This window comes from Rattus norvegicus, chromosome 3 (assembly GCF_036323735.1).
Source record: "Rattus norvegicus strain BN/NHsdMcwi chromosome 3, GRCr8, whole genome shotgun sequence".
Lineage (NCBI taxonomy): Eukaryota > Metazoa > Chordata > Mammalia > Rodentia > Muridae > Rattus > Rattus norvegicus.
In genome coordinates, this window is record NC_086021.1 from 155,842,682 (window position 1) to 155,866,704 (window position 24,023).

A 24,023-nucleotide genomic window follows, 5' to 3' on the forward strand; every position below is an offset into this window, starting at 1 on the left:
CTCTCCAGCCCTGCATTTATTTTAAAAGAAATGATCCAACTGTTTTTCGGATTGGTTGTACTGCTTGACCTTCTTACCAGCAACCTCAGACACCATTTCCCAACTTCCTTGCTGTTGTTAGATACTGTCACTATTTCTCACTCTGGTTTTTATTAGCATCCTCAATGGCTGATGATTTCCTTCAGTCCTGTGCTTGTATTTAATATTCATATCCTCGGCTATGAAATGTCCCTTCACACCCATTTTTTAAACAGGATTGTTTGGAGAGCTTCTTCTGCTGAGACTTCATATATTCTTTGTCTAAGTCATCATTACATAGGTGGTTTGTGATACACTCTCTAGCAGGGTCTTTCACCAAGCAATCTTTACTATGTCTAATGATGTTTTTCTTTTTATACTTTGGGTACAAAATCTAAGAAACCTTTGGTTCATCTCTAAAGGGCTGCTTTATGTCTTCTTCGAAAAGTGTTGTAATTTTACATGTAAGTCCATAATCCATTTCAAGTTAATTTTTGTCTAAGACTCGAAACTTGGGTCACTGTGCAGTTTGCCTTGGGGTGTCCAGTTATCTCCGCGCTGTCTTCCTCCACTGATAACCTTTGTCACTGTGTCAAGTGCAGTCACGTAGTAAGTTACCGAGACATGAAAAACTGATCCTTTCTCTTTTCTTTTTCTAAAGAATATGTAGGTTATTTTAGTTCCCTTGCCCTTTCCAGATTAATTTTAGAGAAATACTACTTACTTAACTTTCGCTGGAGTTTTGATAAGGACTATATTAATCTTCTATGTACACTTGGAGAAAATTGGCATCTTTATAAATTTAATCTTCCAATCCATGAACATAGTATATTTTCTCTACTTCCTTTAAGTCTTCACTGCCTCCTTCATATCAGCATTATGGATTTGGCAGCATAGATACCTTATACTTGTTTGATTAAATTCCTCATTTCCTTCCCTCCTTTCTTTCTGACTTCCTTTTGTTAAACAGTCTCACTTTGCTGCCTCTGCTGGCCTCAAATTAACCAACTTCTCACCTCTATCTCCCAAGGGTTAGAATTACAAACAAGTGCCACTCTACCTGATGTACATAAGTCAATCTCTCTTTCCTTCTCTCTTTCCTTCTTTCTTTCTTTTGTCCTTCCTTCCTTTTCTTCCCTTCTTTCTAGAACTGATAAATGTTACTACACTTTATTTTCAGTGCCCACGTGCCATTGCTAGAATGGAGGAAGACATATTTTTCTCGTGCCCTGCCTTGATTTACTCACTAAAATATTTTCTGTAAATTCTTGAAATCCTCTATAGAAATGATGGCGTTGTGTGCAAGAAACAAAAGGTTTTGCTCTTTCTTTCTGGCCAATATGAGTTTCATTAACTTTTCTTGCCGTATTCAACTGGCAAGAAGTTCCAGTGCCATGGTAGACATGGATGGGACCGTGAACACTCACAGTGTTTTCAATAACAGGGGAGATACTCAGACTTTTGTCATCGAACATAGTGTCAGGTGTGTGTTTCTGCAAATAGTCTTTACAACGCTGAGTCTGTTTTCAACTACCCTTTTCCAAGGTTTTTTCAGACTTGTATTTACTCTGTGTGTGTGTGTGTGTGTGTGTGTGTGTGTGTGTTATGTATGGTGTGTGTGCTCTGTGTGTATGGGGGTTGTGGTGTGTGTTTGTGTGTGTGTGTGTGGTATGTATGGTGTGTGTGTGCTGTGTGTATGTGGGTTGTGTGTGTGTATGTGTCTGTGTTTGTATGTGAGTGTGCATTTGTGTGTATGTGCACGTGCTGGGGAGGGTGGTCTGTGTATACAGATGCCTTTGGAGTCCAGGAAAGGATCCCCTGGAGCTGGACTTACATCTGTGAGACACATGAGGTAGGTAGATACTGCAATTTTAACTTTGGTCTTTCCAAGAAGAGGAAACACTTTTAATCGCTCAGCTGACTTTCCATACCTCTTTCTGAGAGTTCTTAGTCATGAGTTGATGTGGAATTGTGGTAAGTACTTACTCTGTAGATTTATATGATTGTGTGGATTCTCTCCTTAGCCATTTAAAGAGATGAATTACATTAATTGATTTTCAATATTGAACCAGCCTTGCAGCTACAAAACAAATCCCATTTGGCCATGGTATATAACTTTCGATGTATTAAAGAATTCCTCTTACAAGAATTTTGCTAAAGAACTTTTTGCCTGTATTTAGTAGGGATATTGATCTTTAATTTTCTTTTTAAGTTGTCTGTCTAGTTTTGGTGTCAGGATAGAATTAACTTCATATAAGAAATTGGCAGATATTTCCTCTCCTTCATATTCTAGAAGAGATTGTGCAGAAAATATGCCATCTCTTCTTTAAATATCTGGTCCCATTCTGCAGTAAAGCTATCAGGTGTGGAGATTTCTTGGGGGGGGGGGTCAGTTAGTTAAATCCCGGTGTTCTTCATCACTATGAGGCTTTAAAATTATGTCCTAAAAGCTATGGCCATTTGTGCTTTTCAAGAAAGTTGTCTATTTCACTGAAGTTGCTCTGTCGATGTGCAGAATTATACTAAGTATTTCCTGTGTGTATTTTGTTGTCTGCAAGGTCTATAGTAGTTTCTCCTGTATTATTCCTGATATCAGTAACTTATGGCTTTCTTTTTATGTCTGTGTGTTGCTTGGTCTGTCAGTTAAATTGATCTTTCCCAAGAAAAAGTTCTCTGCTTTGCTAATAAAAATTAGCAAAGCCCAATTGCTTTTCCCTTCGCTGAACTTCTTTTCTTGTACATGTTGTTGCTTATTTGCTCTTCTTCTTCTAGGCTCAGAAGGTTAAGAGCTTGCACTACTGATTTGTGGTTTTAATCTGTCTTAACTTACACACTTAGGATTATAATTTCTATCTTCACAATGCAATAGCTGTGCACAATAAATGTTGATGTGATGCGTTCACTTTTTCTTCTTCTTTTGCTTTAAGTTGAGTTTCTTTAACGTGATTTTTTTTTCTTAACTGGACCAATGTATTGTTTGGACTATCATTTAGTCTCTACGTGTTTGAGGACTTCCCTACTGGCTTTCTGTTGTTTATTTTCTTCTATCATGGTCAGTGAATACTTTTTATAATTTCAATTCTCTTTTACTTTGTGGAGGGAACTCAAGATCTTGAGCAAGCTACCACTGAACTGAATTTCCTATCCTGCTTTCAATTCTTATAGGGAGTGGGAATACAGCCTAGGAATCAGCTCAAAATGTTCAGGTGTGTTTGGTTACTTTAATGAGCGTTAATAAGATCCTGTTTGATGACAGTCTCTTTCTCTCTCTCTCTCTCTCTTTCCCCCCTCTCTCTCTTTCTCTCTCTCTCACACACACACACACACAATTTCTTGGTGAGTATAGTTAAACATTTACCTATGCATTGGTCTTTGTTTGCAACCAACTTTTGGTTTTGTTAAATAACTAAGAGACGCCCTGGGAATAAGAAGCCAGAAGCTGAGTTTTTTAGTCCAACATCATAAGATTACCCTTATGTGCGAGTTTCACAGTCAGGCTCCACATACCTGCTGGATAAATATGACTTTTGTTTAATTACAGTTCTTGTGTTCTCTGTAGCATGACCATTATTCTGTAAGCACCTACAAGGGAAAATAAATTATCTTTTAGTATCCATCCACAAGACAACAATGACAACAAACCGAACAAAATCCAGAATTAATTATCTAATTGTGGTAGTTGTTAATGATCCACACTGAGTTTATCATGCATATAAGAATAATCTAGTCTCCCCTGCAACTGAGGTCTGTAGCCATACAATCTTCATCACACACACACACACACACACACACACAAATCAAAAGCTTAGGCACTATGGGAAAATGCAGCTTCAACACCACCAGGTCCCTCATGAAAACATCACAATGATAAGCTTGAGGCTCCAAAAGTCTCTTTTGTGTCAACCATCCTGGGAGCAGAGGGCAGCAGAGAAGCACCTGCGAAACATTTGAACAGATGCCTCTACTCCAATCACCTTCCTCTTCCTCCTCCTCCTCCTCTTTCTCCTCCTCCCTCCTCTTCCTCCTCCACCTCCTCCTCTTCTTCCTCCTCCCTTCTCCTCTTCCTCCTCCTTTTCTTCTTCATCCTCTGTTTTAAATGGGAAACCGCTGGATGCTGTATTTAAATATGAAAGGCTGCTAACAGTGGTACTGTTGGTGTGAAAAGATGGCTTCCTTCTTGTAGCTAATGGCTTGAGTCCCTGCAGACTGACACACCCGTTGTAGACACTGATGCTCTCCTTTTTATAACTTTATTTCATTTTCTGCTCATTTCTGGTGTTGACTTAAAGGGCCTTTATCACATTGAGCTGATAATCTATGCTTTATGGCCGCGATTGTGAGCAATGGAAGCAGTGTGCAATACTACACGCATATAAATATTTGAACAAGAAAAAGAAAGTCTATCTGATGTGGGCCAAGGAAGAAATAAATTTAAACAAAACAAAACAAAATGCCACTAGAGGGACCTTGACACTGAACCACCACAAATTGACAAGGTGAGGCTCCAATGGCACCCTATCCAGCTTTGAGTTTTCACCAGTGGGTGCTTGCCATGGCCCCTGCATCACAGGGTACTCAGCTGGGGTCCTGTCTAGCCGGCTTATGACGTCACTTCTGTGGCTTGCGTATTTGGTCAGGATCACTAAAATAATTCCCTTTGAGAAGAATCAATTTGCTCTTGCAGGGAGTTAAAGACCTGAGGGGTTTTAATTAGTTTACCCGGCCTTTGCATTTGATCACCAAATGTTATTGCCGAGTTCAAAGAACACGAGGCTGTGTGCCTCCCTTTCCCTTTTTGTGGGGCGGGGGCTTTGCCGCCTTTTTCTGCAGCTCCTGTGAATAGTGGAAAATAAGGGCAAAATGACATTCGACTTAGAAAGTAAGAGCACCAGGAAGCAAAATTGGAGGCAAACAGAACAGCTAATTTCACCAGGCATAGCTGCTGTTGCCTGCGGTTGTCCCTGACAGCCGGGCAACTCCGAACCACCTGTGTTTGCTCACTAGCTTTCCCCAATCTGCGAGAAAATGGCCAGAGCCGGTCACATGGCAGGCAGATAGGCCAGGCACCATGGGAATACAAAAGCCGGAGCTTTTAGCAGAGTTAATCATTAATGCGCCTTTTCTTTGTCCCATTCAGGAGTGCTGAAGGCTTTGATAGCCAGTATTTGCCATGGGCCGGCTGCAGGCAGAGCCAGGTACTAAGGGGCCCATTGGCTCCAGGATCTCTACATAGTGTCTGAGCCCTACTGGACCTGCCTGTAACCTTTCCACCCAATCCTGCCAGTCCCTGGCTAGCACCCTTTTTGTCATACTGCCCATCCATCCATCCTGTACCTCCACCAGATTCTACAGCCCCGGCCTGGAACCCTAGTGCATAGTATATAACTGAGCCCAGATGGGCAAGGCAGAGAAGGGCTTCTGTCCACAGTCTGCCCTTCCCTGGATCACAGCTCTGCTTAACAGGAAAAAAAAGGGGGTGGGGTGGGGGACAAAAATGAACATTGCTTGCTTGCTTGGAGACCAGGAGAGTATCATTTTGATGTAACAGCCAGAGTGTTTCTTCCTAAAACTTGGTTTTAGAGTCACACCTGAACAATTCTGATGTCCCTGTCTCTGTGTCAGCTTCAGGGAATACTGACAGCAGTTTTTACAGTAAGAACACCCACCTCCTTAGCCTTCTTCACAGGCTAAGAAGTACATAGGGAAGTAGCCCATATGTCACATGACTGCTGCTAGGGTGAACCCTTGGCTCCCTGGTCTTTTCCTGAAGCTTTCTCCCTGGCTCTCTAAAACCATCAACAAGAGGTTTTGCCCCCTACAGGCTGGAAACAAAACAAAACAAAACAAAACAAAACACTACCTTGTCTTCTGAGAAGAAAACATCCTGGCTGTCAAGATAGAGACCATGACACCCCATGGTCTTTCCCGGCAGCTAATAACCAAAGGACAACATTCATTCAAAATGGGTTTGCCATGGGACAGGGATTTAAAAGCTTAGAGCTATTAAGGGCAAAATGTCCTTCTGGGAATTGTGAGAATGAGGGCATCATCGGCAACGTAGGCTATGATTAAATACGTTGTTTGACGATATCACACTCACAGGCTAGGTCCACTCCCTTGGATTCATCCAACTCCCTTTGGTCTGGGTCAAAAACCTTAGAGAGATTTCTCCAGCTATCTTTACGATATCAAGGGCATTTGGAGTGAAGGCAGATTTTATTAACTTCCTTTTTTAAAGCAGATGAGGAAGTGAAAGTTAACTGACTAGCTCTAACACTAGGAACTCAAGCAACAAACTGATGGGTAGGACCCTGAGAGGATTCGACCATGTGGATAGGGGTTTCAGGTAGTCTTATTGATTGCCAGTGCCAGTGTCACTTTCTATACTTTGCGACCTGGTGTCATGGCCTCAAGGAGATGGCCATGTAAGTCAGACAGTACTCAGGGACTTGATGGTAATGACCTCACCCACTATACCCAGTATACGATCATATCTATAATTTCCTCTAATTAGAAAGTGAGTAAAGAGGGAAAAGATAGATTGTATTGGGTATCATCCCATTTTCTAGGAGGAAGGCACATGTCTTAGTTCAGGATATCCCAAACTTAGACCCCACATTAAGACCATTTTTTGTTTGTTTGTTTTTGTTTTGTTTTGTTTGGTTTGGTTTGTGAGGAGAGGGAAGGAGATGAGAAAGGTCTGTTACATAGGCTTAGATATCCTGGAACTCACTATCTAGACTAGACTGGGCCTCAAACTCACAAAGATAAAACTACCTCTGTTGGAATTAGTGCTTGCACTTCCACACCTTGAAAGAGTCCATTATTTATATGGAAAATGATCCCAAAGCATGTCAGAGGAAAGCAATCGACAGGGGTATTCAGACAACTACCAAAGTGCCTGCTAACGGGCAGAATCATTTTACCTGCCCAAGAGCATTTTCTAGACAGAGAGATGCTGCTCTTCATGGGTGAGGTAGCCAGAGTGTTGGGGAACTGACTCATCTAGGAGATACCTTCAGCCAGTGAACGCAACTTACAAGCAGAACTTTAATCATGGAAATTCAACCTGGAAGGAAAGATGATGTAGGCCTCTACCAGGTCTTCCTGTTGTGTATATGTGAATACATGTGTATGTGTGCGTATATACATGTTTGTGTGTATCTCTATGAATGTATCTGTATGTTTGTGTGTGTGCATGTGTGTGTGAAAGTCAAAAAAGTCAACCTCAGTTTTGTTCCTCACACCTACCAACCCTGTTTATTTTGTTGTTGTAAGGATTTATTTATTTATTTTACATATGTGACTACACCACCTCTGTCTTCAGACACACCAAAAGGGGACATAAGATCCCATTACAGATGGTTGTGAGTCACTATGTGGTTGCTGGGAATTGAACTCAGGACCTCTGAAAGAGCAGTCAGTGCTCTTAAACGGCAGAGCCGTCTCTCCAGGCCCCAGCTTTCTTTTTAAGCCAAGGTCTCTCACTTCGACCTAGGGCTGACTAGTTGGCTAGGTTGGCTCTCTAGTGGCCCCAGGGACTCTCCTGCATCCCCTTTTCCAGTTCACCACCCTGACCAGCTTTTTACATAAGTGCTAAGGATCAAACTGAGATAGTCCTTGCTTGCATAGCAAGAACTCTGTTGACTAAGCTCTTTTCCCAGCCACTCTGGTGTCTGCTGTTTACAAAGCAAGCATTCTCTAGCATGGAGTGACAGGCCCTACTCAGAGATCTTCTGAGCATCAACTTCAGAATGTTTCACTGCAAAGTGTTTGTGTATGCTTCCTGGGAGCCACACGTTTCCCCTTTGGCACCCAACTCTCTGTAGTTACAGGAGCTTGGCAACGGTGACGCCTGTGATGGAGGGAACTGGGCAGTGGAGTAAGGATATCCAGCATTCACGAAGTCCTGGACCTTAAGGACTCTTTGTCCAAAGTCACCTTTCCTTTTTTTTTTTTTTTTTTTTTTGAGACAGAGTTTCACTGTGTCTTCATATCATCTAACTGGATGCCTTTTAACTCATGACGTAGACTAGAATGACCTAAAGCTCCCACTGATCTGCCTGCTTCTGCCTTTCAAGTGCTGGGATTAAGGCAGACTCCACCAAGCCTGCCTGCCCTGCCTGCCTGCCCGACGTCACATTTAGCCATTTCATCCAGCTGATCCTGTACCCTGCAACAGCAACTCATGCCTTTGGCCAATGTCTCTCCAACTGTGGTCATGAACCAGTATCACTATCAGATAGGAATTCAATCAAGAGAGAGGCAAACCTCAAGCTCAAGCCACCAGAAATGTTCCCAGTGGAACCCCAGGAGTTAAGCCCCACAGAGATGCTAAAGATGTCAAGAGGGTATCCATCATAGTTCTCTTGAGAACTTCTGTCCCCCTCCCCCATTCTCAGCTTTCTAGATCTTCTTACCACATTCTTCAGTTTTAAATGTTGGTGTTTTAAGGAATCTTATCAAGAGATTGATTTTCCAGAGCAGAGATTGATTAATCTTGATCTGTATTACATGCATCTAAAATGTTTTTTCATAAATTGTGAAAATATGAAATGCATTCATTCTGGAAACAGAAACACACGTGTTGGGAGCCAGACTCCAACCCCAAGGTTATTGGAATGGATTCTCTTCTCCTTCTCTGACTCCGACAATGCTTGGCTCTCTCTGACCTCATGCTAAACACTGAGAAGTTCAGGACAAAGAGAAATGATAAAATCCTGCAATTACAGTACTTGGGAGGTTGAGACAGGTACAAAGTTGAGGCTCTCCTTGACTTGATAATGCCACCCTATCTCACTCCTAATAGGTTAACCATGCTCCAATGAATGGGTTCTCACCCATCATATCTATAAGTATATGGGTAGCATAAATTGGACTTAGTGGATTATTTTTAAGAAAGACAAAATTTAGAGGTTACAGAGAAGTAGGGTGGACCTGGGAGGAGTTAGGTGAAGTGTGGGGAGGAGGGTGGATATGACCATAATACATTATAGTAAATTCTCAAATAATTAATAAAAGTAATATATTAAATAGTACAAAAAAAGAAAACTCCAATGGAAAGGCATAAAGTACAGCACAGTGAGGTGGTAGCTCTGAGTCTAACTGACCACTGCGCCTCCAAGTAGGACCCAAGTCCCCATATGGAAAGATATGACTTCTGTCCCTGTTCCAGCCTCTCCAGACACACATGCCACCCCAGGAGTCTGTTCATCTGCACAGTGTCCCTAAATGCATCCATGTGGCTCCTCTTGCTTCTTAAGTTCCAATGAGCTATTATAATCTGGCCTGACTAGAAGGTAACTCTGAATCAAAACTAGACTGAAAGCAGTGTGTTCCTCTCCAGGATGATTCTCCCCAAAGGGTTGTTAGAGGCAGAGTTGACAGTGCAAATGTGGCCGGCACCAAGACAGAAACAATCAGGGCGTAGGGTAGGAAGGAAGGAGTGTGTCCCACCCCCAAAACTTTAGCTGACCCAAGTGCTTGGGCTAGTCAGGTTCCCATGCTTCCTCTCCTTAGTGTTTCTCAGGTTCTGGATACTCCTGGAAAGGCACATGACTTGGGCCAGGTAACTTTCAGCAGCAGCAGATGAATAAATGCTCATATTCTACCCAGTGTCTGACATAACAGACTTGCTCATCTGGTGACTTTGGCACAAACTAAAACAGACAGTAGCTTTACAGTTTTTTTTTTGGTTCTTTTTTTCAGAGCTGGGGACCGAACCCAGGGTCTTGCGCTTCCTAGGTAAGCGCTCTACCGCTGAGCTAAATCCCCAACCCCAGCTTTACAGTTCTAATTTCCACTTATGATTTTGCTCAGACTATCAAAAACTCTTCACTTTCTATACTTACTGGGAAACTCTGAAACATAAGACTTCGCTTTGTTTGTATTTTTTAATCACAGCAATATGCCCATATGCTTTTCACAGTGGTGATCATTTTCCATAAAGGTGACTTATTTTCTCTGGTACACTAATTTTATCTCCCTTCTAGTTCCTTACCTCCCTTTGGGTGATGTTTCAAGTAAAAGATGCATGTTAAAGGCAACTTCTTCCCACATTCAGATTTGAAATCTTAGCTGTGAAAAATTTAAGAGGCGTTTTTCTTTCTTTTTATTTTAATTGAAAAAATTTATACTATGAATTCTGATCACAATTTTCCCCTCTCCTCAACTCCTCCCAACTCCTCCCCAGCCAATTCCACATCCTTTCTTTCTCTCTCTTAAAAAGAAAAAAAAAACACGAAATAAACTCTACAAAAAATACAATATATAAATAAATACTATTAAACTTGTTGGCCAATTACTACTGGAAGGTGGCCTACCTTGAAATATGGCTAATATACCCAGTGATACTTCATTGGAGAAAACTATTTTCCTTTGCAAGTCAACATCAGTTGCAGAGAGCTTCTTAGTATGGAGTAGAAGCCCATGTCCAATTCTCCTCTCAGTGCTGGAAACCCATCCGGCTTGAACCTATACAGGCCTGGTAGAAGCTGTTATAGCCTCTGAGAGTTCATGTGATCATCAGTCCTGTTCCTTGGAGTCATCCATTCCCTCTGGCTCTTAGAATCTTTCCATCTCTTGAGAGGTATTCTTCCACCATTTAGGATCCTCAGGATAAACTTCAATGCCTGTAGAGATAAGACAAGTGTCAAATCCCCCTGGAACTTGAGTTACAGACAGTTGTGAGCTACCATGCAGGTTCTGGGAATCAACTCTAGGTCTTCTCTACAAGAGCAGCCAGTGCTCTTAACCACTGAGCCATCTCTCCAGCCTTTTATCCAAATTTTCTAGTGTTCAAAGTTTTTTATAATATAAAGCTGGGAGAGGTCATTAAAAAATAAGTTTACACTTCTCCAGATCCAAACAACCCTCCCCCTTGGAGCTCACAGTCCCGAGCCACCTGGTCTGAAGACTTATCTGCTGAACTAAGGATCTTGAGGGCTTTCAAATCTGCAAGCAGAGAATACCCAGGAAATGTCACAAAGGGGACTGTTCAGCTTGAACCAGAATCAAGCTTTGTGGTGCTCTTGGGTAGGCTAGGCTGTTCCTCCACCTTGGTTCTTACTGAAAGTCCATAGGGTTTTCCATAGACTCTGGACACACAAAGCCCTCATCTCTCTACACTAGTGGCTGGGAAGGCTTCATGGAGCAAGTGGGCCCACACTGTTTTAGGACAAGAGGTAGACCAATTTTGTTGTTCCACATGAACAACCAATGAACCAGCTCATTCTGAAGCATTACTTCCCTAAATGGCCTTAATATGAAAGCAGAGCAGTGAGCAGGGCAAAGAATATGTCCTGGTACACCCCACAAGTGTCCGGCTGATTATTTGCCAGAGATACTGCAGGAATGATTTCTGATGGCACTGACCATTGCACTGCCTGCAGAGGAAGATTGCAGAGGAATACCTTAAACTTGGATTTAAGACAGAGGTCCAGGGGGTAAATAGTGCTCTCAATATCCTTGGAAGGCTCAGTGTGGTCAGCATGGTAAAGCAAACACTGATCTGTATCATGTGATACCTTATTGGTGCCAGGTGCCACTTTAGAAACTGCATTTAATTTTTTTCACATGGCCAGCGCTGGCCTCAAACCCACTTTGTAGCTGAGGATGACTCTGAGCTCCAGATCCTCCTGCCTCTATTTGCTTGGGATGACAGGTGTGAGCCACACGACTGGCTTATGTGGTGCTGGGGATGGACCCAAGGACTCCCACATGCTGGGCAAGCACACTATCAATGGAGCTTTATATATTCAATTGTGTGTGTGTGTTCCCATCTGTGTATGCTAGTGTGCATGCATGTGTTTATGCTAAGAAAGACAAAATACAATGTCAGGTGTCCTCCTCAGTCACACTCTAGCTTTTTGAGACAGGATCTCTCATTGTACCTGTAACTTACTGATTAAGCTAGATCTCTAGGCTGTCCAGTGAGCCCCAGGGCCCTGCCAGTCTCTGCCTCTCTAGCATGGGTATTACAGTGGTGCACCACTGCACCTAACTTTTTGATGTGGGTTCTGAGAAATCAAACTCAGAGTCTCATGCTTTTCACAGCAAGCATTTTATCAGCCGATCCATCTCCCCAGCTCCTATTAAATTCTTAATGCTCAAAAGCTTGGTCACCACCCAAGAAAAAACGAACTCATAGATAAGAACAAACTGTCGGTCTAACAACTCAAATGCCCACGCTCCACTCCTCACACTAGCACCCCATGCATCTCCAACGGTCAACACAGAACTGCTGCCTTCGGTTGCTGTGTGCTGTGTGCTGTGTGCTGGGTGCTGGGTGCTGTGTGCTGGGTGCTGGGTGCTGGGTGCTGGGTGCTGTGTGCTGGGTGCTATGTCAATTCAGCAAAATGAAGACACCAAGGAAACCACGATCTGGTCATGAAAACCTGTGCTGCAATTGTTCTGCGCTCTAGAAAAGAGAGGCCATCCTTTCCCCAGGTGGTAGTGTCCCAGGCATGGCCCAAAGGAAGTGCCTCTCACCAAAGAGTTCCCCAGATGGAGTGGCACTGCAGCCTCAGACACTCATTGGCATGAGTAATGGTTATCCAGGCAGATGGAGCTTGGTAATGAACTGCTAAGTGGATCTACAAGAGACACCTGCCTGCCTGCGGGCAGAGCCCCACCCCACCCCCAGCTGCTCTCTTTGCCACTCTATTCCTTCAGCGGCAGGAAGTTCCAAACGTATCCAACAACCCTGTTCCTCTTTAGAGAGAAGTCATATTCTATGGCTGGGTGATTGGAGGGGCACCTCACTCACTTGGTGACTGATTTGGTGGCAGAAGCTGTCTTTCCCAAGTGCCTTCTTTGTCCTCCTTTATCCTGAGGTAGTGTAAGTAGGCACCCGGCTTACTCAGCAGGGGCCACTTGGCCACACCTGCTTTAGTCTTGTTTACACATCTCCTCCTCTCCTCTACCAAGGACTGGGAGTCCTCTGGGTGCCCAGCAGATGTTCTGCAGTGCTATTTTTATAGATAAAGCTCCCCCTCCCACACACCGCACAAACCATGCACTCGCGTGCGCACACACACCTTTTTTAATATGTCCTTCAAGGATGCCCACACAGCTGTCTGCTAGGCTTCCAAGAAACACACTTCTCCTTAAATACCAGCTTACGTCTACATCTCAGCTCAAACCTGATGCTCCCTCCATTTCTCCGACCTCAACTCCTCACTCAGGATAGTACCACGGAAGTAGAGCTGAAGGTGTCTTCCTGATACCACGATAGCCTAGAAAGTTCCGGCTGCCCCTTACAGGGAGCCTTTGCTTTTTCCCTCCACAGCGCAATTCTGGTACTCAAGAGGTCTTACTTTACCCCAAAGGAGAAAAAACTTCTCATACACTTAAGCCATCCCCTCTGGCCTGAGTGGTATCAGTTTAACATCTTTGTCCCAGCTGGTTCAGACCTTTACAAGCAACTACAGGAGCTTGATAGCACCTTTGTTTAAAAGTGTTTGCTTTGGGAACAAAAGGTTCAGGAAAATCAGAGGATATATGGTACCCAGTCAGGGAGTGTTCCAGAACGAGCAACTTAGGAGGCCATCAGGTTCACATATGCTGATGAGAAACCATATAATCGACAGCTGAGCCACTGTTCCCCTTCGGTGCCACAAAGCTTTCCTCTCCATCCCTGAACTGCCATCTCGGGGCAAGTTTGTATTTGTGTTGTCTGAGGTGCACCTTACCTGTCAGAGCAGCTGAAGACAAGGATGATGTGAGTAGGGTCAAGGTTCGTGTGTGGTATACGTGTTTCTGGTCTTGTTACAGGTGCCATCCCTCAGGGATCACCAGCCCTGTAGGTGCCTCTTCACACCCTCATTGCAGCCCCCCTTGCCTGCTTCCAGCTCTATCCTCACACTTGGAAATGGAACCCATCTGTGTGGGGTCGTCCTTTGCCATCAGGTTACACCTGAAATGAAATTATCCTAAAGCTTGTTCTATGGGTGACTCTAGCTTCCAGCAAGCCAGAAGGGAGGTTGGCAGAAGTTTGAACTTCAGTGACAAAGTGGAGATTGTTGTCCTCTGAATGCTGTTGGGTGACCACCAGGAGCGACAGGTGCAGAAGTGTCTGGTAGGTGGATGTGCCAAGAAGTAGGTTTGTCTACTACCGAGAAGCCATGCCCAGGTCTGGTGGCCAGCATGCAAGCCTGTTGTGGCTATAAAGACAGTGTGTCAGGTGACAGATGGGCTCCAACATGCCTGGTAATGATGATGTTACCTGGTACACTAGAAAGGGCCTGGGCTGAGGGGCCTTGAAGAACAAGGATCAGCAAACAGGAAGGAAATAAAATATCTCCTACCAGCAGTGAAGATAAGGGTTTTTTTTTAAATAGGGGGGCAGGCTCAGCTAAGTTTTTCCCAGAACAAAGAAGTCTTTCTTTTCCTTTGCTGTGGGGTGGGGAAGGGGTAGGTAAGTGGGAATCCTCTGCCTTACTCAGGAAACTAAGGCAGAGAAACTTCCTGCCCCCCACACTTGAGGATCTTGGATGTTGATGCTGGTCCACCTGCCACTATGACACTTGGTTTGGGGTGTGCTTGTGATTTTTTTCCTAGGACCTCTCTAGTGGACCTACCATTTGTGAATGCTGCAATAGGTGTGGTTTTATTTTTTTAAAAAAAACACTCCTGGAAACTCAAGAGTCTGAGGAAAATGATCCTGCCTCCAGCATAGAGAAATGGCTGGAGTTTTAGGTCTCACATACCCCATCTGTTACAAGGGAAAGATGCATAGGCTGAGAGGAAAAGATGGAGACCTGAGCCACACCAGCAGCAGAGCTCATATGTGGTCCCTGTCCTCAGCACACGGCCCAGTCAATCCAAAGGGAGATTAATCTTCATCTCTATCTCTAACATATCCCTAGCGCTCTCTCTCTCTCTCTCTCTCTCTCTCTCTCTCTCTCTCTCTCTCTCTCTCAAGGTGATTCCACTCACAGGGGGTATTTTGTTAAAATGAACTAAAAATCCATAGCAACTACCCTTGAAAAAAGGTACTTCTCTAAAAAGCATGTCAAATGCTGCAATGGTTATCCTAGGGCCAGACACATCATCTGGGCATCCTTAAGTGACTGAAAGTCTTCTTTCTGTTTCTCATTAGAAAAAGAAGAGGAATCTAAGGAATAATAAAATAAAATGTTTAAAAAAGGGTACAGATCCAGGTGAGGGAGGAGGTGGGGAGGGGCTGGGAGGAGTAAATGGAGGGGGAAACTCTAATAGAAATAGATTGAATAAGAAATCTATTTCAATAAAGGAAAATATTCATATAATATGTATCTGCTTTCAGTTGTATGTGTGGAATATGCACAAGAGGTGGAGAGTGTCATTTAAAGTTTTGTCCTTATTATGTTCTCAGATATGGCTCCTAAAGTAAATGATTTTGCATTTAAAGAAGAAGAAGGAGAAGGAGAAGGAGAAGGAGGAGGAGAAAGAGAAAGAGAAAGAGGAAGGAAGTTTTCTTTTTATGACAACTTCAAAGAAGCGAGAGTGCAGAGGAAGAGGTGGCATGGGGTTGGTTCCACACTGACTTGTGGATCTAGCAGATCTCATCAGAAATGGGATCACACAGCTACAAGTATTTCATGATCCTGAAGAAAAAAACTTTTGAAGTCAAGGTACTTCTAGCAGACCTGAGTTTGGTTCCCAGACCCCACATGGGGTGGCTAACAAGGGCCTTTAACTCCAGCTAAAATAGATCTAATGCCCGTTTGTGGCTTCCATGCTCTCTGCACTCATGTATACAAACCCACACTCTGACCCACAGAGACATAACTTGTTTTAACTTTTTTAAGTTAAAATTTAAAAAGACAGCATTGTCTTCACACTTCAAATTTAATGTAAAGATAGACTATCATTTTCATTTTTTTTTTTTGGTTCATTTTTTCGGAGCTGGGGACCGAACCCAGGACCTTGCGCTTCCTAGGTAAGCGCTCTACCACTGAGCTAAATCCCCAGCCCCAGACTATCATTTTCAAATAAAGTCACTTTTTTTATTTCATCCAGATTCTTGCTGTCTAAGACAGCTCAAGGGTTTAATGACTTTCAGATGATTTTGTATTTGTATGTGCATTTTAAGGGATATAAGGCATTTGCTTAATTTTTGGAGGTGCCAAAGATGAAGCCAGAGTCTCATATATGTTAGCAAGTGTCCTATCACTATGGTATATATCGAGGTATAGCATTTTGGGTTTTTTAAAGAATAGGTTGGGTGGGGTATATAAATAGTTTATCTATTCTGGAGTGATTTTAAGCCTGGGATTGCAAACTCCAGGACAGTTACTGTGCTGAGACACTCTAGGGGACTCCACCAGGTCAATGTTCTGGTACCAACCTCAGAGCACAGCCTTACTGCCTTTTCCTGAACACTGTGGAGGACTGCAGAAAGATTGCAGAAAGAATTTTTTTTAGCATAGCATCCTTCATAAATGCTCACTTCCATGATTAAAATGTCTAAGATTTGTTTTATTTTCAATCTTGGGTATGTGTCTATGTGAATGTATACTATATAAGTGGGGTGCCCTCAGAGGCCTGAGGCATTAGATCCTCTGGAACTGGAGTTATTAACGGTTGTAAGCCACTTGATTTGTCTGGAGATCGGATTCACATATGAACCACATTTCTACCCAGTTTGTGTAGTCAGTAATTTCTTTTAAACTGTATGGTGAAGTCGACATGATTAGATTTTCCATAACATAAACACACTGACTCTGCTTTGTTTAGAAGCTGTGCTTAGATGTAAACCTTAAAATCACTGTTTTGTTCTCTTTAACTTGGTAACAAGTTGGGTTATAATTGTAAGCCAAGAGGCAGGCGCTAACTAATAACTTACCAAGCATTTTCTTGTTTTAAAGGTGGATGTCTCTACATAAGAATTCATTTGAAAACAGAGTCATTTAATTAAGAGGACAGGCCACAGGAGTAAAATCTCAATGGTAAAATGAATAAATCTACTCCTGTGGCCATCTACTTCGCCAGGAAAGAACACACAGATGACTGTAGTTTAAGAGCACTATGGAGGTTAAGTGAGATAGCTTGGCCAGGCCTAGAGACTTGCTGGCTGGGGCTAGTCTGTCTGGAGCCAGGCTGACTGGGGCCGGGCTGGCTGGGGCTAGGTTCCACCACCAAGTCTCCACAACACAGGGAAGCCATGGGACAGCTGCCCCTTGGGCTCAGAGCCAACAGTTCTGGCTAGCAGTTGAGGGTCAATATATTTACCACTGCCTACCAGTGATCTAAGGTCATCCCAAAACACTGTAATCTGTGAACTAGTCATAGGCCATGAGGGAAAAGACTGTTGTTTTACTTAGAAACAAAGGAAGTGGTTCCTGAAAGTGGACAGGAATGGAGGGCATGGACTCACACAGCACCAGCATGATTGTGGTGGGGAGGGGCAGCAGGAGGGGACATGTATCCTTATAAACTCTGGTGCTGCTGGTCTATGGCTATGATCTGCTGCTCCCAGTGCATGAGAGGGACATGAGATGTAAGTTTAGCTGGCCGTGCCCATGTCCCCAGCCTGTAGGATGGACTGTGCCTGAGGGACCTGTAGTGACAAGGCAATTAAAACACCAAAAACACTTACAGATCAAAAGGCATGGACTCATCACTCTTCACTTTCAAGTTCCAAAATCTGTGTTTTTCAGGAGGTTATCCCAGTGACAGAGGCAGGAAGCTGAAAACAACCAAAATCCATAATCTTTGAGACCCAACCATTTCAGACAAATGTCTGTCTGCCTGGATGCTTTTCAAAGTCAATAATTGTATTTTATTGAATGTGTATAATCATTAGGCCCGGAAAACAGAAGGCAGCCTGCTGCCTCCTTTTGCAATCCAGCAAAGTTGTGTGGGTTACTAAAGAGCGGGTTTGGTAGATGACTGATAACCAAAGAGGAAGTCCCAGTTCCTGCATGGTCTGTGGATGTTCTATCACCTTTTATACCTTTATGAGCAGTAATCATTGATTGGCAATGAGCTCTAGCTTGATCAACTTCATCTATCTGCGGGCTAGAGATCTTGGGGGGACTTTGTCAGTCAAGCAAAGTCAATAGACTGACTCCCATCTAAGAGGCTTGGTCCTCACCTCTGCTCACCTCTCCGTGATCACCAGGTGAGCTTGGGTATCTCTGGCAACTGGCTGCTTTTGCAATGTTCCTGTTTACCTGCTCTATCAAGAAGGGGGCAGGGTGACAGTGCTTTGCAGGACATTAATAAAGATAAGAGAGGCCATGGCTACCAAACAGAGTTTTCAAAAGCCCTTCCTTGGTTTCCCTGGCTGCAGGGCTGCGTGCATAGACAACACAGAGCCACCCATGCGGGAACTATTACTGCCATCCGATTACCATCATTGTAATGTCTATTCAGCTGCCCCTTTGTACGTTCCTAGAGGGCAGGGACCGTGTCGTGGGCTGCTTTTCATGAATTCATGCCTTCCTGCTTCCATTCACTCACCCTACAAACATTTATTGAGTGCAGCCTTTGCTGGGTCTGCCACAGTGCAGAGGACACAAGACATATCACCTCCCTGTCCTTGGCAGCATGACCCAGCCTGGCTGTCAGCCATCATCCATCCTAGGCAATGGATCCCTAAATAAGGCACAGGCTGCAGCATCTGCAGCCACCAGAAAGCCACAAGGCAACAGGTGGTGTTGTCTTCCATCACCACCTTCATTTCCTCCACACTTCTATGTACGTACACCCAGTTTTCGCTTTAAACACCGATCTAATAGACTCTTCCTTCTAAGCCTACGAACCTCAGTTTATTTTTACCCCATCATTCAGCTGCTCCACTTGAATCATCTAGGGAACATCAAGATACTGACACACACAGGGGCTCCTGGAAACAGATTACTAAAACCTCATTAGGTGGCTCTAACTGGAGCCTGGGAGGGGAGGGTCCAGGGTGGGGGAAACACCCAACACAGGACAAAGGGCTCCAGGCTCAGAAGCAGGGATTATTCTCAGGTCTGTTTTGTGGGGAAGGGATCAGGAGGCAGGAAGAGGGGGCTTGCCTGTAGCTTCCCCATATCTCCCTGTAGCTCCTGGTCTGAACTATGTTTCCGACCTGCTCTCTGCAGTGAATTTAAGACCACACTTGGCTCAATACCTTCCTGTGAGCTCTGGACCTCAGATGCATCCTTTGCTGGTGTTCTCAGAACACAATTAGAAGCTATGGTCCTGTTTAGCCCACCATGGAAGCCTTCTGTCTTGAAATGCACTCTCTCTCCCTTGTGACTTCTGAGAGCTTAACTATCCCTATTGCGTGGGATCCAGTTCCTCAGTCTCTGCCTGGAGATCAGTCTTCATTCTGTTCCCTGCAGTGTAAGGTGCTCACCAGCCCACCCTGTCCTATCCTCCCCAATGGAAGTAAGGCCTTTGGAAATAATTTCAGGCCAGGCCTTGTGGTACTCTATTGTTTTAAAGCCTTTGCTACCAACTTCACGGTTTTCCTTTATTCCGTTAGAATTTTGATTTGCTCATAGACAATAAATGATTTTAGTGTTAATTTTGAAGGCCGTGTTAGAATGTGTAATCCTTTCTCGCTTATCATGAAATCACATAGTGACACAGGACTGTAATCCCAGCATTTGGGAGGCTGAGACAGGAGCAGGGTGGTGAGTTTGAGGCCAGTTTAGGCTGTATATACTGATATTCTGTCGCAAAAAAGAAGACGATGAGCAGAAAGGGAGGAAGAGGAGCAGGAGCAGGAGAAGGACGAGAAAGTAGGAAAAGAAAAGAAAAATAAGGAAGAGAAGGGAGAAGGAACCACACTTTTGGGTACTCTCAGGCATATGGAGATTTTTAAGGGGTGCCATGAGGGCCTACCCAAACTGACATGTCATTCCTGACAATACCAGAGGCCACGATATGACCTTGTCTTTAAAGGTTCCCATAAATGTTTAGTGCAAACAGTGATGACTCCAGGAAAGTACAAGTCAAAACTACAACAGAGTCCTACGTCCTTCCCACTACAATAGCCCTGGGTGTTTGAAAGGAACGTCTTACCAAGAATATGGAGATGTTAGAATAAGTGAAGCATGCTAGACAGAAAGCGAATGGTGACAGCTATAGTGGGAAGAGTAGGGCAATTTCTTCTTCCTCTTCTTTTTTTTTTTTAGTGTAAATTCTTTTTTTTCCATCTTTATTAACTTGGATATTTCTTATTTACATTTCGGTTTCTGGGCCAACATCCCCCTAACCCCTCCCCCTCCCTTCTATATGAGTTTTCCCCTCCCCATCCTTCCTCCCCATTACCGCCCTCCCCCCAACAATCACATTCACTGGGGGTTCAGTCTTGGCAGGACCCAGGGCTTCCCCTTCCACTGGTGCTCTTACTAGGATATTCATTGCTACCTATGGGGTCAGAGTCCAGGGTCAGTCCATGTATAGTCTTTGGGTAGTGGCTTAGTCCCTGGAGTGGGGCAATTTCTTAAAGGTTTTGACATAGAATTGCCATATGTCTCTGCAAATCTACTTCTGGCCATTGTGAACTAGAAATGAATGGTGAAAACAACCCAAGCACCAATGGATGGATATGATCATGAAAAGCACAGACAGGCAGGCAGGCAGGCAGACAGACAGGCAGACAGACAGACAGACACACACACACACACACACACACACACACACACACACACACACACAAAGGTACATAATAGAACTTAACATTCTATTGCATGCTATACATATACTGCATGCTAAAATTAACGTTAAAAAATGGTAGGAAACCATGCACAAATTCCACTTTTCTGGCATTCCCAGTTGTGACCCTCAGTTTGCTAATATATGTCCAAAGTGAATTTCCTTTGCCTGGAGATTATGAATGGGAGAATCTGAAGAGGTTCCCCTACCTCTGGTTTTATCTAAAGTCTTTCCTTCATGCCCAGTTGGAATTAAGCTTGTCAGGCTGCTTTCCTCTAAAAGGAGACTATTTTCCAAATCTCTAGAAAGAGATCTGGGTACCTATTAACACATTCCTTCCATTCACCCTGTCTACTTTTAAGTAAGACTGTGTTTAGGACATGCCCACTGTATAGTTCTAGTGAACGCAGGCCATCAAGCTAGACCACTGGCTGGAGGAATGGCAGTGGATACATCTTTTGGAATAAACTATAAGCTCTAAGCCAAAGTGTTTTCAACTACACCCATATCAATGAGTCTACCTGCTGTCTGTCTCTGGTCAAACCCAGTTTTCTGGATAGATAATGAGAGTCTTGTCCTGGGAGTCAGTCCCAGGGAGGCCACAGCAGGAAGCAACTGTGTTGTCATCCCAGTTTGCTGTCTAAGGGCAAGGACTGAAGGTCCTTTTCAAGGATGTCTCTGTCGCCTGAGCTGATGCCTTCTGATAACATTGTGGAGGTGTCTGAGACAGCCACAGTCTCATCCTCATTTCAACATCTCCAAACAGAAGCTGGGGTATGCGAAGTCATCATCAAAGTCAGGCAGACAAAACAGGATAAAGGGAGAAACGGACTCCTTAATGAGAATGTTGTTCTATTGTTCTGAAGATCAATTTTATTTTTAACTATGTGTATGTGTGTGTTTCTCTGGGTGAGGATGTGCATGTAAGCACAGATGCCTGTGGAGTCTTAGAAGAAGGCATTGCAGCCCTGCAACTAGAGCCACCGGTGGCTGTGAGCCACCAATACTGGGTGCTGGTAATCACACCTGGGTCCTTTGTGAAAGAAGTAAGCATTGTTAACCACTAGCCACATCTTTAGCTCCAATTTCTTCACAATATACTTTTAAACAAAGATTTAACTGTTACGTATCTATCTTTTGAAAACTCTAGCAATTTCATGAGGTCAAACATGTGAAATCATGGAAATGCTGGTATGTGACTCTTTTCCATCTATGGAAACATTACATTCAACTGGCTCAGCCAAATATTTAGATAACCTAATCTATAAACTCCTGGCAGGTCTGAATTACAAATTTTGACAGGAAATGTTTTATATATATCTGAGAGAAAGCAGGGAAGTCAGAGAGCAAATCCCAATTTAACAATGACTAACCAAGAAAGAATGAAGTTAAAAAATAAATAAATAAAAAAGGGAGTTGCAAGGTTTGAAAACATTTCCCCCAAAGAAGATGAGGGAGAGCTTGGCTTTCACATATACTAACAGTAGAGAGACAGGCAGACACCAGTCCTGGTCCCCCTTTCAGAGATGTCCTATGACTGAAGCTGCACGGTAAGACACACCACGCTTAGGGCAGTTATGAAACTGATACAACAGGATGAGGGCTTCACTTGCCGTTGAGCAGATGACAAGCCTTCTGGAAGAGGACAGGCTTCAGACAAAGCCTCTTCTGCGGTGGGAACAGGTACAAGACAGATGGCTTGTTAAATATTGCCAGCATGCTCGAGCAGTGCCATGCGGCGGTCAGAGCTGGGATAATGGTCACAAGGGCATTGTGCAGCAGAGCGTCAGCTCGGTTCAGCCGGCTAAAGCTGTTGCTTATCTTTGTTGGTTTTGCAAAGATTAGGGTAGTTTCTCAGCTTTGAATGCACCCCAGCTGCCCGGCAAGGCATTCGTGAAGTCTTGTCTGGATTCTCACTGCTGAAAGGGGCAATGTAGATACTGGCACATGCAGAGACTTGGTTTGCTCCCAGCGGGAAGACTTTTCAACCCATCAGAACCAGTCTTCGTTCACTCACGCAGGCAAAACACTATCAAAGGGCAGTGGCCTTCTTAGGAAACCTTGTCCTGTGGTCTTCAAAATGCACCTGTCACGGATTGATATTTCTTATTAGGATTGACCCATTTGCTACTCTTACAGGAAGGGGTAAAGCCCCATCGTAAATTCCATCCGGTGAATCATAGGGAGGCAATGGCTCAAATTAAGGGTGTTTGCTTTCGGAAGGAGCCCTCGGCTTATCTTTATGTACAGAAGAAAATAGATCCCAGCCACCGCACAGCCGATGGAACTCACCTGGCCAGTCAGCTGCTGAGGCCCAGTGCCTGCTACTTCTGGCTCCAGCCTGCTCCTCTCTGATGTTTGCTGGCAAGGGGGACAAGTAGGGAATGCAGGGTCTCCTGAGTGGTGGCTGCAAACCCGAAGCAAACTGGAAGGTACATCCATGATCTGGGTATGTTAAGGAATAACATGGATGGCTTAGGCAATTTCGACCAGGCAGCTGAATCTATCTTCTTTCATAGGTAATGCTCAGCTAGCAACCCATCTTACTGAGTTTACCTTTGACATCCTTCTCTTTAACAAGACCATTTACACATTTGCAGATGCTTGTAAGCACATGAGCACGCACAAAGTCACGTGCACGCACACACGTGCGCACATATGCGTGGGCGCGCACACACACACACCTTTATAACTAAAAAGAAAAAAAAATGATTCATCCTGCTGGACCTGGCCTTGCTCTACTTATCCCTACTTGTCATTGGGCGTTTGACACAGAGTCAATTCAGTCATCATTCCTGGGCAGCTAACCTCTGAGCATATGTCTCTAGGAAATCAAGACCTTTTCTTCTCTAAAGAGATTTTGGTTGAATTGTTGAACAAAACAAAGCAGAGAAGTGAAGTGCTAAATCTGTGTGAATTTCTGGAACAGAGAAGGAAAGCAGAGGCTGAGAAGCACGCCCCAGCATTTTCTACACCATTTCAGGAAAACTACCCACACCCTCCATGTCTTATTTTGTTACTGTCCTCTTAGCATTTTGGGTCTCTACAGACAGCTCCCGGGTGTCCTCCCTGCTCAGCTAGGATTTGGGGTAGATCTTCGGATGCTATGCTGGGCTAAGATTCTTGTATTTTCTGTCATCTTTTCTTTGGATTCCTCCAGCTCCCTGAGTTTGAATTGTGTCAGGCATCACACCATCTAGTTTTAAAATGTATCGTATGCCCAGTACAGTGGCACACATCCGCCATCGCAGCCACAGCAGATGAGCAATGAGATTTCCAGGTTGAAAGCAGCCTGGGCTATGTAGAAGACCAAGGCCTAAGACCTCCCTACAGCCAAGCCTGATGGGAGATGGGGCATGCAAAACATA

At 43.9% G+C, this 24,023-nt stretch overlaps 1 long non-coding RNA gene across 15 annotated transcripts in view; it reads right to left on the bottom strand.

The window, feature by feature from the left end:
* The window catches only part of LOC120101725 (uncharacterized), a 103,565-nt gene that overhangs the window by 25,385 nt on the left and 54,157 nt on the right, over positions 1–24,023 (bottom strand). For 9 of the 15 annotated variants that reach the window (XR_010065430.1, XR_010065429.1, XR_010065424.1 and 6 more), the window contains 4 exons: positions 22,948–23,100; positions 17,600–17,689; positions 10,341–10,649; positions 3,526–3,600 (listed from right to left, as the gene is read on the bottom strand). This is a non-coding gene — a long non-coding RNA (uncharacterized LOC120101725). Of the gene's footprint in view, positions 1–3,525; positions 3,601–10,018; positions 10,096–10,340; positions 10,650–13,709; positions 17,690–22,947; positions 23,101–24,023 lie in introns of all 15 variants that reach the window. The other 6 variants (XR_010065426.1, XR_005502550.2, XR_010065428.1 and 3 more) reach the window with 5 other exon arrangements.